The 12,395-nt window shown below is 37.2% G+C and overlaps 1 protein-coding gene across 1 annotated transcript in view; it reads left to right on the top strand.

Moving 5' to 3' along the window:
• LOC129416905 (ALK tyrosine kinase receptor) overlaps positions 1-12,395 on the top strand; it is a 723,819-nt gene that overhangs the window by 291,851 nt on the left and 419,573 nt on the right. The gene's annotated exons all lie outside the window — the stretch shown is intronic.

Raw genomic sequence — 12,395 nt, 5'->3', positions numbered from 1 at the left:
TAAATTGAGTACTTCTGCAATAGAGGAAACATTATTGGTTCTTTATGGAACCATTCAACCAGAAATCCAACCATTCAACCAACGTACATGAAAATCATATTATAAGGGGGTCCTTAGAAATTTTTCGCCCTTGTAAGAGGCCCCAAAAGTTTGAGAATCCCTGACTGAATGTTCATTGAGGAATCAAAAATTGTTATTTTATGGCATCAATCAAACAGATTCAATTGTGAAAATAAAATCAGAGGGGTTGGGTGTTTTTCCAATATTTTTTATAAATGAAAATAAATTATGAACCACAGGCTTGTATTGATCATTTAGGGTATCAAGCTATTTCTTGTAACTGTTGAAATAAGTATATAGAAATGTAACCAGTCTTACTCACATCCACCCTGAGCAAGATTCGAACCATTTCTGGAGGTTGTGGAGTGAGGTTTACTTTTACTGCACAGCTCTCACTAACTAGCTGGCCACCATTACAGAAACGTAATAAAACAATCACGGAACTGACATGCAAAGGCCACCTGCCCTAGCCGGGCCTTGAACCAGGGACCATCTTGGGAGTTCCCCTTGATTTTAATGACAATAGTTTCTGCTGTCTCATTCCGAATAGTAATACAATGGTATGCTGCAAATAATCCTTTTCATTTATTATTTACACTGAAATAGACTATTAGTGCTTGGTGACATTTGTAATGCTCCATCCCTGATTTTACTGTCGTTTGCACTATTGCGTGGCAGTGTTTTTACTTATATTAAATTATCTTTATTTTGGCTATTTATATAGCTGTTTGATTACCATGGGGGAATACATTTTGTCCCCACCAAGGTTAAAAAATAAATCATTAGAGGCAGGGAAAGAACAGATGGGGTATAACCCCCCCAAAAAAATCGCACCCTGAATGTAAAGAACCTTTAATTCACCTTTATTTTTAAGAGTATATGTACAATCTTTTGTCAGTAGACATGTTTCCATCCACCTACTTTTCTGTGCATGTATAATCTCATAAACATGCTGGAAGAAACAACAAGATGTTCTAAAATGCAGATGCAAAAATGCAGATAAAATATGTGTGTGCTCTACTGAACTGTTAAAATGTCTTATCCTATAAGAATTTGTGTGCACAAACTATGATGGAAACATATTTAAAAAGTAAATTCCTCTATCCTTTTATAAAAAGTAATGTGACCTTTTCTGACGTAACTGGTGCAATGATAGCATAACTGGAGTAACCAGCAAAAACGATCTAGGCGCACAGCATCTAATTTCTTGTTTTGGTCATACTGAAATGTTTAAATGAATTCTGTCGTCAAAGAGGTTTGGTATAGTGATGTCCCAGAATTATCTGTCACAACTACGTTTCCAAAGAGCAGTCATCTGCCTCTGAATGCAAAATGACAGGACCACATTTACTGAGTTTTGTCAGCGCACTCTGATATGCAAATAATTTAAAATATGAAAAAACTACAGTGGTTTATCTTTGACTTGCTAAATAGAAACAGTGCTTTATTCTCAAATGTTTGATGTCATATTCCAATCTTGTGCAAAAGATAAACTTAACAACTTTAGATGAAAACAAGTAATAGGTGGTCAGGAAATTTGGTCAATAGTGTGAATTTAGAGTGTATGCCATGGTTCTTTGAAAATGACACCTAGAACCACATAATGACTGCTTTTATGGTTTCACATCTTCTTATAAAAGTATCTATTTCAAGTAATGGCAACTCTAGTAATATAGGCATCTTGTTTAATGCTGTTATAAGTAAGTCTTCTAAAATGTACTGCCTCATTTCTTGGACATAGTGCAGCTGGCACACGTTTGTGCATTTTGTTAATAGGTCCTTTGGGCCCACTGTCATAATATGCCAAAATGCAAGATAGTAAAAGTTGATGATGCAGGACATGAGGGCAAGGATCCAGTCCACATCCTTCTGAACCTGCCCTCATGCATCCTATTATGCTTTGATTTCTAACTGCTGTCCACTGACGTAGCAGGCTGTGCATGCAACAATCTCAGAATTCATCTGAAATGAAATAAAAGTTAGATTGATTTTCATCAGCGGCTCAGTACAAGACAGAAAAAAGTAAAAAATAATTCAAATGCATTGAAGATTGATACATGTATGGTAGTGCAGCTGTCTTATGTTTTATTTTATTTAACCTGTCCATATCACTCTGCGTCTCCCTCAGCAGTCTACACTGACTCATGCATCCATCTACAGTACCCGGTCCTCTTCTAGTATATGACAGGCCGACAGGGGACAAGGGGAGTGCACAGGCCATAAAGCGGTCACATGGATACATAAACAAGCAGGCCTAGTGAATATTTCAACAATAAAATGTTCATAATTTTGTGTAATAGACTAAACTGTGATGCTGACAAAGGATAAGTACCTATAACATCTAATGTATATTAAAATTTAAAAGAATATTATATAACAACATATGTACGCATTTGTGTTTTTTTCCTCATTTGAAATTCCATCAAGGAAAGCTGTGAGTGGTCATTTGTATTCGGATGGCCACAACTGGTAATGTTTTGGCCGGCCTTTGTATAGTACTGTAGCTCTCAATCTCAGCTTGTGTGATAAAGGAGGCTGGGGTCACTCTGACATTACAGCCTCATTAACTGAATGCACGCTCTCTTTATAAGTCTTCCCGCCACCAAAAGCGAATCAAACTGTGCATCTGCAATGAGCGAACTCCAATACCTAGAATGAATCAGCCTTGTAATTTATCCCCTGCTGAAGCAATTTGGCCTTTCCATTTATTTTTGTATCGTGCCTGCTCTGTTTCTATTGTCATCAACAAGCAAATTTCTTTGGTGCATTGAAAGAACTCCATCAAAATGTGTTCAATCATTTCCCAATGAGACAGCAATCATAACTGTTAAAGCCAGCGATTCATAAATACCTTTCTACTGAAGCTAATCTTTTAACTACCATTGACTAACGATGACAAATGTTTCAAATGGTTTTACCTGTGTGTTTATAAACCTGCTGCTATTCGTGGGGCTTATTTGCAGTAAGCGTGGTCTCACATACATAGCTAGACTATTGCTGTTTTGAATGTTAGATTCACACTGCAGCTTATTCTAATCAACAATAAGCTGCATGAGTAGGAAGTGACTGACTGGCTTACATGCCAAAAGATGAATAATTTAGATTATTTTGCAATTTGTGCCCCATAAAGTCCCATAATCGAATTTTGAGAGGAGCATCAAAATTTGATTGGAATCATTGATTTGACTTTACACTCTAAACTGCTGTGTTATTTTTTAAACCAGTGTTTGGTCAAAAAGGGACAAACCCAACCAGTTGGATTGTGATTTTCCCATGTGCTCTGTTGTTTCAACCAAAAAAGCAGCTAGGTTCATCACTTTTTGTCTTGACACTTGATTGAAAATAACCCAGCATTTTTTGTGTAATTTCAATTACATGACTCGACAATATTAAACATATAAATGTTATATTTGAACAAAATGTTATATTATGAAAGATGATTTTATCTATAAACAGTACATCACTAAAAATATTTTAGCTGGGATTTTACATATACTGTACTCTTAATATGCTGGGCTATTTTCAAAAAGGGACAAAGCAGCATAATTATAATCCAATGGGTTGGGTTTATCCCTTTATCATCCAGTGCTGGGTTTAAAATAACCCAGCATATTTTAGAGTGTGGGTCACATTGTTGTGTATTTAAGGGCAAGTTTAATGGCATGCAATACATAAACCAATATAATAGGGTGAACGGCACTTTCACATTCGCTTTGCAGCCCTCTATTGGCCAAAACCGCACTAAAAAAGTTTCCAACCGTCGGGTCGCGTTCCTGTAGTTTGAGTGAAAACTACAAAAATTTGCTTTACGGCAGATCCAATCAGAGCCAGCTTTGCTGCAGTAGGCTAAATTATTTACGACAGTGGTAATGGACAATTCCGCTTTCAACCTCTAGGGGGAGCAAAGAGCAAAAACTCTGTAGTGTTGCTTTAATATTTGGTATAGTAGCATTTGTTTGCAATTACAGAGGTCAAACATTTCCTGTAGTTCTTCACCAGGTTTGCACACACTTCAGGAGGGATTTTGGCCCACTCATCCACACAGATCTTCTCTAGATCACTCAAGTTTCTGGCCTGTCACAGAGAAACACGAAGTTTAAGCTCCCTACAAAGATTTTCTATTGGGTTTAGGTCTGGAGACTGGCTAGGCCACGCCAGAACCTTGATATGTTTTTTACAGAGCCACTCCTTGGTTATTCTGGCTGTGTGCTTCAGATCATTGTCATGTTGGAATACCCATCCTCGACCCATCTTTAATGCTCTAACTGAGGGAAGGAGGTTGTTCCCCAAAATCTCTCAATACATGGCCCCGTCATCCTCTCCTTATTAGAGTGCAGTCGCCCTGTCCCATGTGCAGAAAAACACCCCCATGATTCACAGGTGGGATGGTGTTCTTGGGATGGGACTCATCATTCTTCTTCCTCCAAACACGTTTAGTGGAATTATAACCAAAAAGTTCTATTTTGGTCTCATCTGACCACATGACTTTCTCCCATGACCCCTCTGGATCATCCAAATGATCATTGGCAAACTTAAGACGGGCCTGGACATGTGCTGGTTTAAGCAGGGGAACCTTCCATGCCATGCATGATTTCAAACCATGACGTCTTAGTGTATTACCAACAGTAATCTTGGAAACGGTGGTCCCAGCTCTTTTCAGGTCATTGACAAGCTCCTCCCGTATAGTTCTGGGCTGATTTCTCACCTTTCTTAGGATCATTAAGACCGCACAAGGTGAGATCTTGCATGGAGCCCCAGTCCGAGGGAGATTGTCAGTCATGTTTAGCTTCTTCCATTTTCTAATGATTGCTCTAATAGTAGACCTTTTTTACCAAGCTGCTTGGCAATTTTCCCGTAGCCCTATTCAGCCTTGTGGAGGTGTACAATTTTGTCTCTGGTGTCTTTGGATAGCTCTTTGGTCTTGGCCAAACTTCTATGTTAGTAGTTGGATTCTTACTGATTGTATGGGGGTGGACAGGTGTCTCTATGCAGCTAACGACCTCAAACAGGTGCATTTAATTTAGGATAAAAAATGGAATGGAGGTTGACATTTTAAAGGCAGACTAACATGCCTTTGAGGGTCAGAATTCTAGCTGATAGACTGGTGTTCAAATACTTATTTGCAGCTGTATCATACAAATAAATAGTTTAAAAAAATAACTATTAACTATTGTGATTTCTGGAGTTTTTTGGATTATGTCTCTCATAGTGGACATGCACCTAAGATGACAACTTCAGACCCCTTCCATGATTTCTAAGTTGGAGAACTTGCAAAATAGCAGGGTGTTCAAATACTTATTTTCCTCACTGTATATCATTTTGGTCACCGTCAAATCAGCCCACTACATTTTCCAGGCAACAATTATAAAAATCCTTACTTACAGTATCAATTTAAAACTTGTGATTTCAACCAACACTTGTCATTTTGGATTACAGTAGCATTAAAAATCAGTAAACAGACTGTGGACAAGCCACAGGTATTCAGTCAGATGCTGACATTACTACTTAGAGCTAAGGTGTCAGTCAAAAGCTATAAAGCTTTAATACATGCATTACCACTCATGAAGCTTAGTCATTCCACATGCCTCCTGCCATTCAAGGTCTTTATTATCTTGTGCCTCATCTGAGTGGAACATAAAGAGCTAGGGGAATAATTGACCATTTTGAATGAGCAAATTTATGGTCTGTAAAGGTTGAAATGGCTCATGGTTGAAAGCGTTTACAGACAAACCCTCCCATCCCTGTTGTGTGGCGAGATCAAAGAGAGAATGCTCAGCTGTAGCAAAACTTGGGTGATTCCAAACTCTGCCATTTGCACTTTTTTGGTGCAATCATCTCGGGGCTCTAAGTGGTGAATGTAGTATGAGATAAAATATACATGTATAGCACAACATTTGGGCAATTCCATTATAAAGCTTTTTAAACAATGCCTAGAATCTGTGTGTATTGCAATTATGGAAATTGTATGCTAAACCCATAGCCCCTGACAAATAATCAGGTTATACACAAACAGGCACATTACGAAATGCAACAAAATATTCAGATATAAGTGGGTTTGGAGGCAGCAGTTTAAAACTAGAAGCCTTTTGCCCCTTGAAAATGTCTTTTAATCATCCAAATAGTATGTTGAATCATGTCAGAGCTGAAAATGCTTTGCATAATTGAAGTCACGCATAACAAGCAGGTCAAAATGTCTAAGTATATCAGCATTTTACAGAATCCTCTGCAACCAAGTGCAGCCATTCTGTAATATTCTAAAGCAGGTTCACAAGCTTTACAATTTTTTTATACCTTACGCCAAAACAGGCTCACATAAAGTGCAAATTCTTGGTGACAGGAAGTAAATTATTTTTATTATATGACATAATGTAATGAATGAAATGAGTTCATGAAATGAATCTTGTCACCTGTGTTTTACACTAGTTAAGACTAACAAACATTGTAATGTTCTTTGATGTAAATAGACAGATGGAAACAAAGCTACAAAGAAACCATTACTTCAAATGTTCAGAGTTTAATTGCAGGCATTTCCAGGGTCACTGTGACTGATCGGTCATAGTGTTTGATTCAATAGGTGTCAAAGGGGACATGATCAAGCATTCAGTGAATTAAGACATTGGATAAATTAGAGGCCTAAATGATAATAAATGTGCAATAGAATCAGTGTCCTTGGCCATTTGGTAAGTCATCAATTCTCCCTTAGTTTTCCACTACAGTGGATGCAGAAGCCATGCGACACATCCTAAACTTGTTGCAGGCTTTGTTAAATCATTTTCCTAAGCCTCATTTATAACGTAAAGAGTGGAAAATTCTCAATTAAGACTGTGGGTGTGTAGATCAAGGATGCAGTGTCCACGCGTAAATGATTTGTCATATAATTTTAATTGAAAATGATAAAACAGTAAATTACGTATTTGTATCATTGAAATTTCCCTTGAGTTATACTTATGAAACAATGCTGACAATTATTTGACCCTCATAACTAAGCAGTTTATTAAACAATGCTGACAATAATTTAACCCTGATAACTAAGCAGTTTATTAAATTAATTTATAAGCTCTGCCTTTACAACATCTCTGTAAATGCTTATTTTATAGGTCAAATTTAACAGCATTTTGTCATGTCACACGTGGGCTGCAGGTTAGCTATTAGGCTAGTGTAGTTTTCACTGCTCCATCCTAAAAATGCCTGTTTGTTTGTAAGCACATATACTGTAAGACTGTGTCCAAAAAGACAGGTGTCTTAAGGGGTCCTAAATAAAGATCCAATGAATGAAAGTCAGCTAGCAAGGTTGGGTACTCGATCAGAATAGAGTTGTATTAATTTGCTCACAAAGGTATTGTTTCTGAAGTTACTTTGAGTCTTAGTAAATCATTTTGTGAGAGCTGATAACTCTAACACTGTCTTGTATTTTACCCCTGAGTGGAGGAACATCCCAAGTTAATCTGTCATTTTTTGCTGTGCTATCATGTTTGCATGTTTTATACATACAACCATTTCAAATATCTTTTCACAATGAATTTGTAACCTGCAACAAAGGGTTTAGAGCATCATACACATGGTGCAGGCTAATCAATGCAAACTCCACTTAGTGTTCGTAAAATTCAACTTTGAAGAGAGTCATTACAGCACTTCACATCTTGGAACCTTGGAGTCTCATTCTAGCATTTAATCACCATTATCTGGAATCTTTAACAAATGACTTACCATCATTGTAATTGTGACTGATAATCAGTAAGTGGAAAGAAAGGACTGAAATAGTTTTAACATCAGGCACTTCCTCCAATGTTAGGCCAAGCTTTAAAGCAGCATATTTTTAAAACCAAATTTCGTGAAAGCATCACTTTCTTGAGTGATTGGAACAATTGATTACTCACACTGGCCAAAAAGCACCCAGAGTGAAAATTATGAGTGTAATGGTTTTGTTTTTAGTTCTGTTGTTAGGTCTTTTATTTTGAAGTCATGTCTCTGGTCTTTTATTTTGAAATCATGTCATGTCACACTTCACCATTCACTTCCTGTTTGTATTGTATAAAGCCTGTTCAGTCACCTAGTCACATTGCGGTAGCACTTTATTTTACAGTACATGTACTTAATTGTACATATATGGTAAATAAGTTCTACTTACTGACACATGTGTGGTACTTACTTTTAGGTATCTACATGGTAAATAACTGGTATCATTACTGTACTTACCAATGGTACATACTTGGTAGTTATTATGTAACTCTAGATAAGTACTGGGTAATAACAGATACATACTTATAGTGTAGGTATACTGTAACTAACAAGAAACATTACTGTACTTACAAATAAATGTACAATTTAAGTATTTAGTATTTACAGGCAAGTTAGGGTTGATGACAGGTATTTATAGTGTACCTATATGATAACTAATGTCAAACACTTCTGTACTTACAAATTGTATACACAATATGTGTGTACTTGTAAAAATAGTCAATGGTTGGGTGTGCCTCACAGTGACATGTATATGATGCTATATCTTAGGTGGTAGGTCCAATGTAATAACTGTGTAAAAAGCATCACTTTATTTTACAGTCCTGTTTCCATGCAGTAACCATGGACGTATTTATGAATGTACCCAGTAGTTACAGTTTTTCCCGGTTGCTTAAACACATTTATTGAAACTATGCCTCATATTCTCAAAACGGTAAACACAATATCATAACGCCTCACACAATACTCCAAACATCATATTTTCAGGTCAAAATGAAGCTCTACACTCAAAACCATTCACTCTTTCTGAAAAACCAACCTCAGACAACACACACAAGCTTTCAAAAACACACACACACTACAACATAGTCTTACACACTGGTGCAATAAATTCAAAACAATGTATCCAAAACTGGCAAGTTGCTTGTGGTTCTCCCACTCAAAAACCTTCATTTGACCAAAAAAGACACAATCAATGTATGCATTAGCACATTTTTATTCATTCATGTGCTGCACAGCTGTAAAACAGTTTTTTTTTAAATATTCCTCCTCAACATCCCGTCTTTGTTCTGGGTCAGGCCAGAGAATCTCATCCACATCACAGGCTATATTGGTCCTAGCCAAACAACGAAGGTAAAATTATCTTGCATGATCCACCCCTGGCATTTATCTACTGATATGTCGATCTGTATGGAAGGCATTTTGTTGCATTTCTTTATTCCAGTAGCATAGTCCAACAGTATATGCAAAGTAAAGTTACTGTACAGAGCAGTCTTACTGTAAGTACATCTATCTGTTTTCCTCCCTGAAGGCTCTGAAGATGGAGGCAACGGTGAAGTGACTCAAAATAGACTTTACTTGTTGCTCAGCTTCTCTCATAGTCATACCATGGACAAGGACATGGTCAACTAGAGTGGCACGAATTTAATCTGAGACTGCTTGTCACCTTGCCTTTCGTCTCCCTCCTCCTCTTTCACCACGTCTTCCTCCTCTTCTTCCTCCTCCTTCATCATGTCCTCTACCTTCTCCTTCACCACATCCTCCTCCTTTTCCTACTCCCTCACCTTGTCGTCTTCCTCCTCCTTCACCATGTCCTCCTCCTCTTCCTACTCCTTCACCTTGCCCTCTTCCTCCTCCTTTACCATGTACTCTTCCCCCTCCTTCACCATGTCCTCCTCCTTTCCCTCCTCTTCTGCCTCCTCCTCTGCCTCCTCCTTCACCTCAACCTATTTCTTAATTTCTCTGTGGATCCATTGTTCCAAAGCTCAGGAAATGATTTGGGCTCTTTTTTCTATCTATTGAAGGATCTGATTGCTGTGTGTTCATTTTTGACTCTTAGTGTTTCCACCTTGGTAACTGTTTGCTATTTGAGCCTAAGCTGTGCTGACTTGAGTGAACAGTATTGAATGCCAGTGCTTTCCACATGACCACATAGTGTAAGCACTGAGAAATGTAGGGATTTGTGTGGAGTTTTGAAGTAACAGTTCACCAATATTGACCCATGTGTTAAAGCAGGGGAGGAGTGTTTATAGTTCAGCAACATTATTGTGCTTCTTGAAAAATGGCGTTACGGTTTCAAAATTTTAGTTCAAAAGCCTGGTTATAGTGTTTTAGCAATCGAGAAAAACTGTAATGCGTATGATAATCAATAGTTAGGTTTGCCTCACAGTGACATGTAAATGATGCTATATCTTAGGTGGTAGGTCCTATGTAATAACTGTGTAAAAAGCAACACTTTATTTTACAGTCCTGTTTCCATGCAGTTACCATGGACATACTAGTGAATGTCCCCAGTAGTTAATGCATACGGTTATTTAATGCTTGTTTTAAAGGACAAAGATACTGAGTCTGAGTGCCAAAATGGCACATCAGTAATGTTTGTTCTTAGTTATCATATACGTATGGTATAAGTATAACTTACACTTGCCTGCAGGTACCACACACTTATTGTGTATATGCAGTTTGTAAGTACACTAGTGTTTCTCGTTAGTTACAGTATGCATACACCATATGTGCCGGTCATTAACTTACACTGGCCTACAGGTACCACACACTTATCATGTTTGTATATACAATTTGTAAGTACAGAAGTGTTTGATATTAGTTATCATATATGTACACTATAAATACCTGTCATTTACACTAACTTGTCTGTAAATACTAAATACTGTACATTTATTGTACATTTATTTGTAAGTACAGTAATGTTTCTTGTTAGTTACAGTATACCTACACTATAAGTATGTATATGTTATTACACAGTACTTACCTAGAGTTACATAATAACTACCAAGTATGTACTACTGGTAAGTACAGTAATGATACAACTTATTTACCATATATGTACAAGGTAAGTACACGTACTGTAAAATAAAGTGCAACCCACATGGCTAAGTATTGTCAGTGTAACCTGCATCACTTAGTGTTCTTGTTTCATGGTTTCTGTTTCTTGTATTTATGTTCATGGTTTGACCCCCTTGCCTCCTTGGTTGGGATTGTTTGGAGCCCTTTGAAGCTGCATTGAAACTGCATTTTGGACCTTCAAACTGTTGGGGTGAATTGTTCATTATATACAAATAATTGAGAAAAATCCTGAAATGTTTTCCTCAAAAAAAAAAGTTTTTGACTGATAAAAAACAAACTTCTTGGGTGACATGGGGATAAGTAAATTATCATGAAATGTGTAATGAATGAGGACTAATCCTTTAAGAATATTTGATTTAGATTAATTTCCATAATACATTTGTAATACATACATGACTAAATAAAGGGTTTCTTTGTCTGTCCTAAAGTGGATGAAGAGAGAATAAATCTCCTTAATTTTTTTGGTTGTAAAGCAGCCGGCAGCTCTCCCTACAGGGTAGCCCGGGGACAACTGAGGGAAAAGAGCTTGCTCAAGGGCATCACAGTCACAACCAGCCATGAGATTCGAAACAGTGACCTTCAGGTTACAAACCCGACTCCCTAAACTTTAGGCCACAAACACCCCTCTGTACAGTGCTTTACACAGTAATATGCCAGATTACCAAAAAAAAAATCAAAGATCAAAAAATGAGCCTTTATTGATATGGATTGGTCATATCATTAAATCCGACGCGTTTCTGCAAACAAGCCTTCGTCAGGGAGTAAACCAAAGAAAATGGATTTGGAACAGTCTCATGTTGACTTTAATAATGAACAGTTTCATGCTGACATTTCAAATGTAATGTATCAATTGCAAATGTAGACTTTGTTTACAGTAAATTTGATTCTTAGATATTTGAGATGAGACTGTCTTTTATACTGTGCAAAATCCTTCCAAATTCAAACGATCTGAACTCATCCATCCAGTTATGCTATAGTCTTTACAGTACATGTCAATATATGTTACTACTTTTAACAAATAGACAGGTTTATATGAAATGTTACTGAGAATTACATTAAGTCTGAGCTATGGAAGTTCAACCTCTGCAATAAAATGCTCCTCTGGGATCTGTCTTCCCTAACAATGAACACAGCAAGTACCAGGAAAGCACACACCGAAACCAGGCTGAAGAACAGAAAATGCACACATTTGGACGCTGCCTGGGGTTTCAACCAGCAGTCCTCTGATAAACAACCTGGTCCCACTGGTACTTTTAACACTCCAGTGAATATGACTATCCGAATATGACACAGTTGGAATGGTTTGGAAGCCATTTCAGCACAATAAACAAATAAAAAACTAAAGAATGCAAAACCACAGGAAGTGTGTTATACATTATATAAAACCAGTAAAAAGATTGGAACATAGCTGTGGAACAATAATAACTTTAAAGATCCCTGTCATTATCAATTCTATTGCATTGTATTTTAACACTCCTGTAGCTGCATGGTAAATTGTTGCACTAGCAATGTTA

Source organism: Misgurnus anguillicaudatus, chromosome 7, assembly GCF_027580225.2.
Source record: "Misgurnus anguillicaudatus chromosome 7, ASM2758022v2, whole genome shotgun sequence".
NCBI classification, from domain to species: Eukaryota; Metazoa; Chordata; class Actinopteri; order Cypriniformes; family Cobitidae; genus Misgurnus; species Misgurnus anguillicaudatus.
Note: the sequence above shows the minus strand (reverse complement) of the source record. Positions and strands in the feature narration are given on the sequence as shown.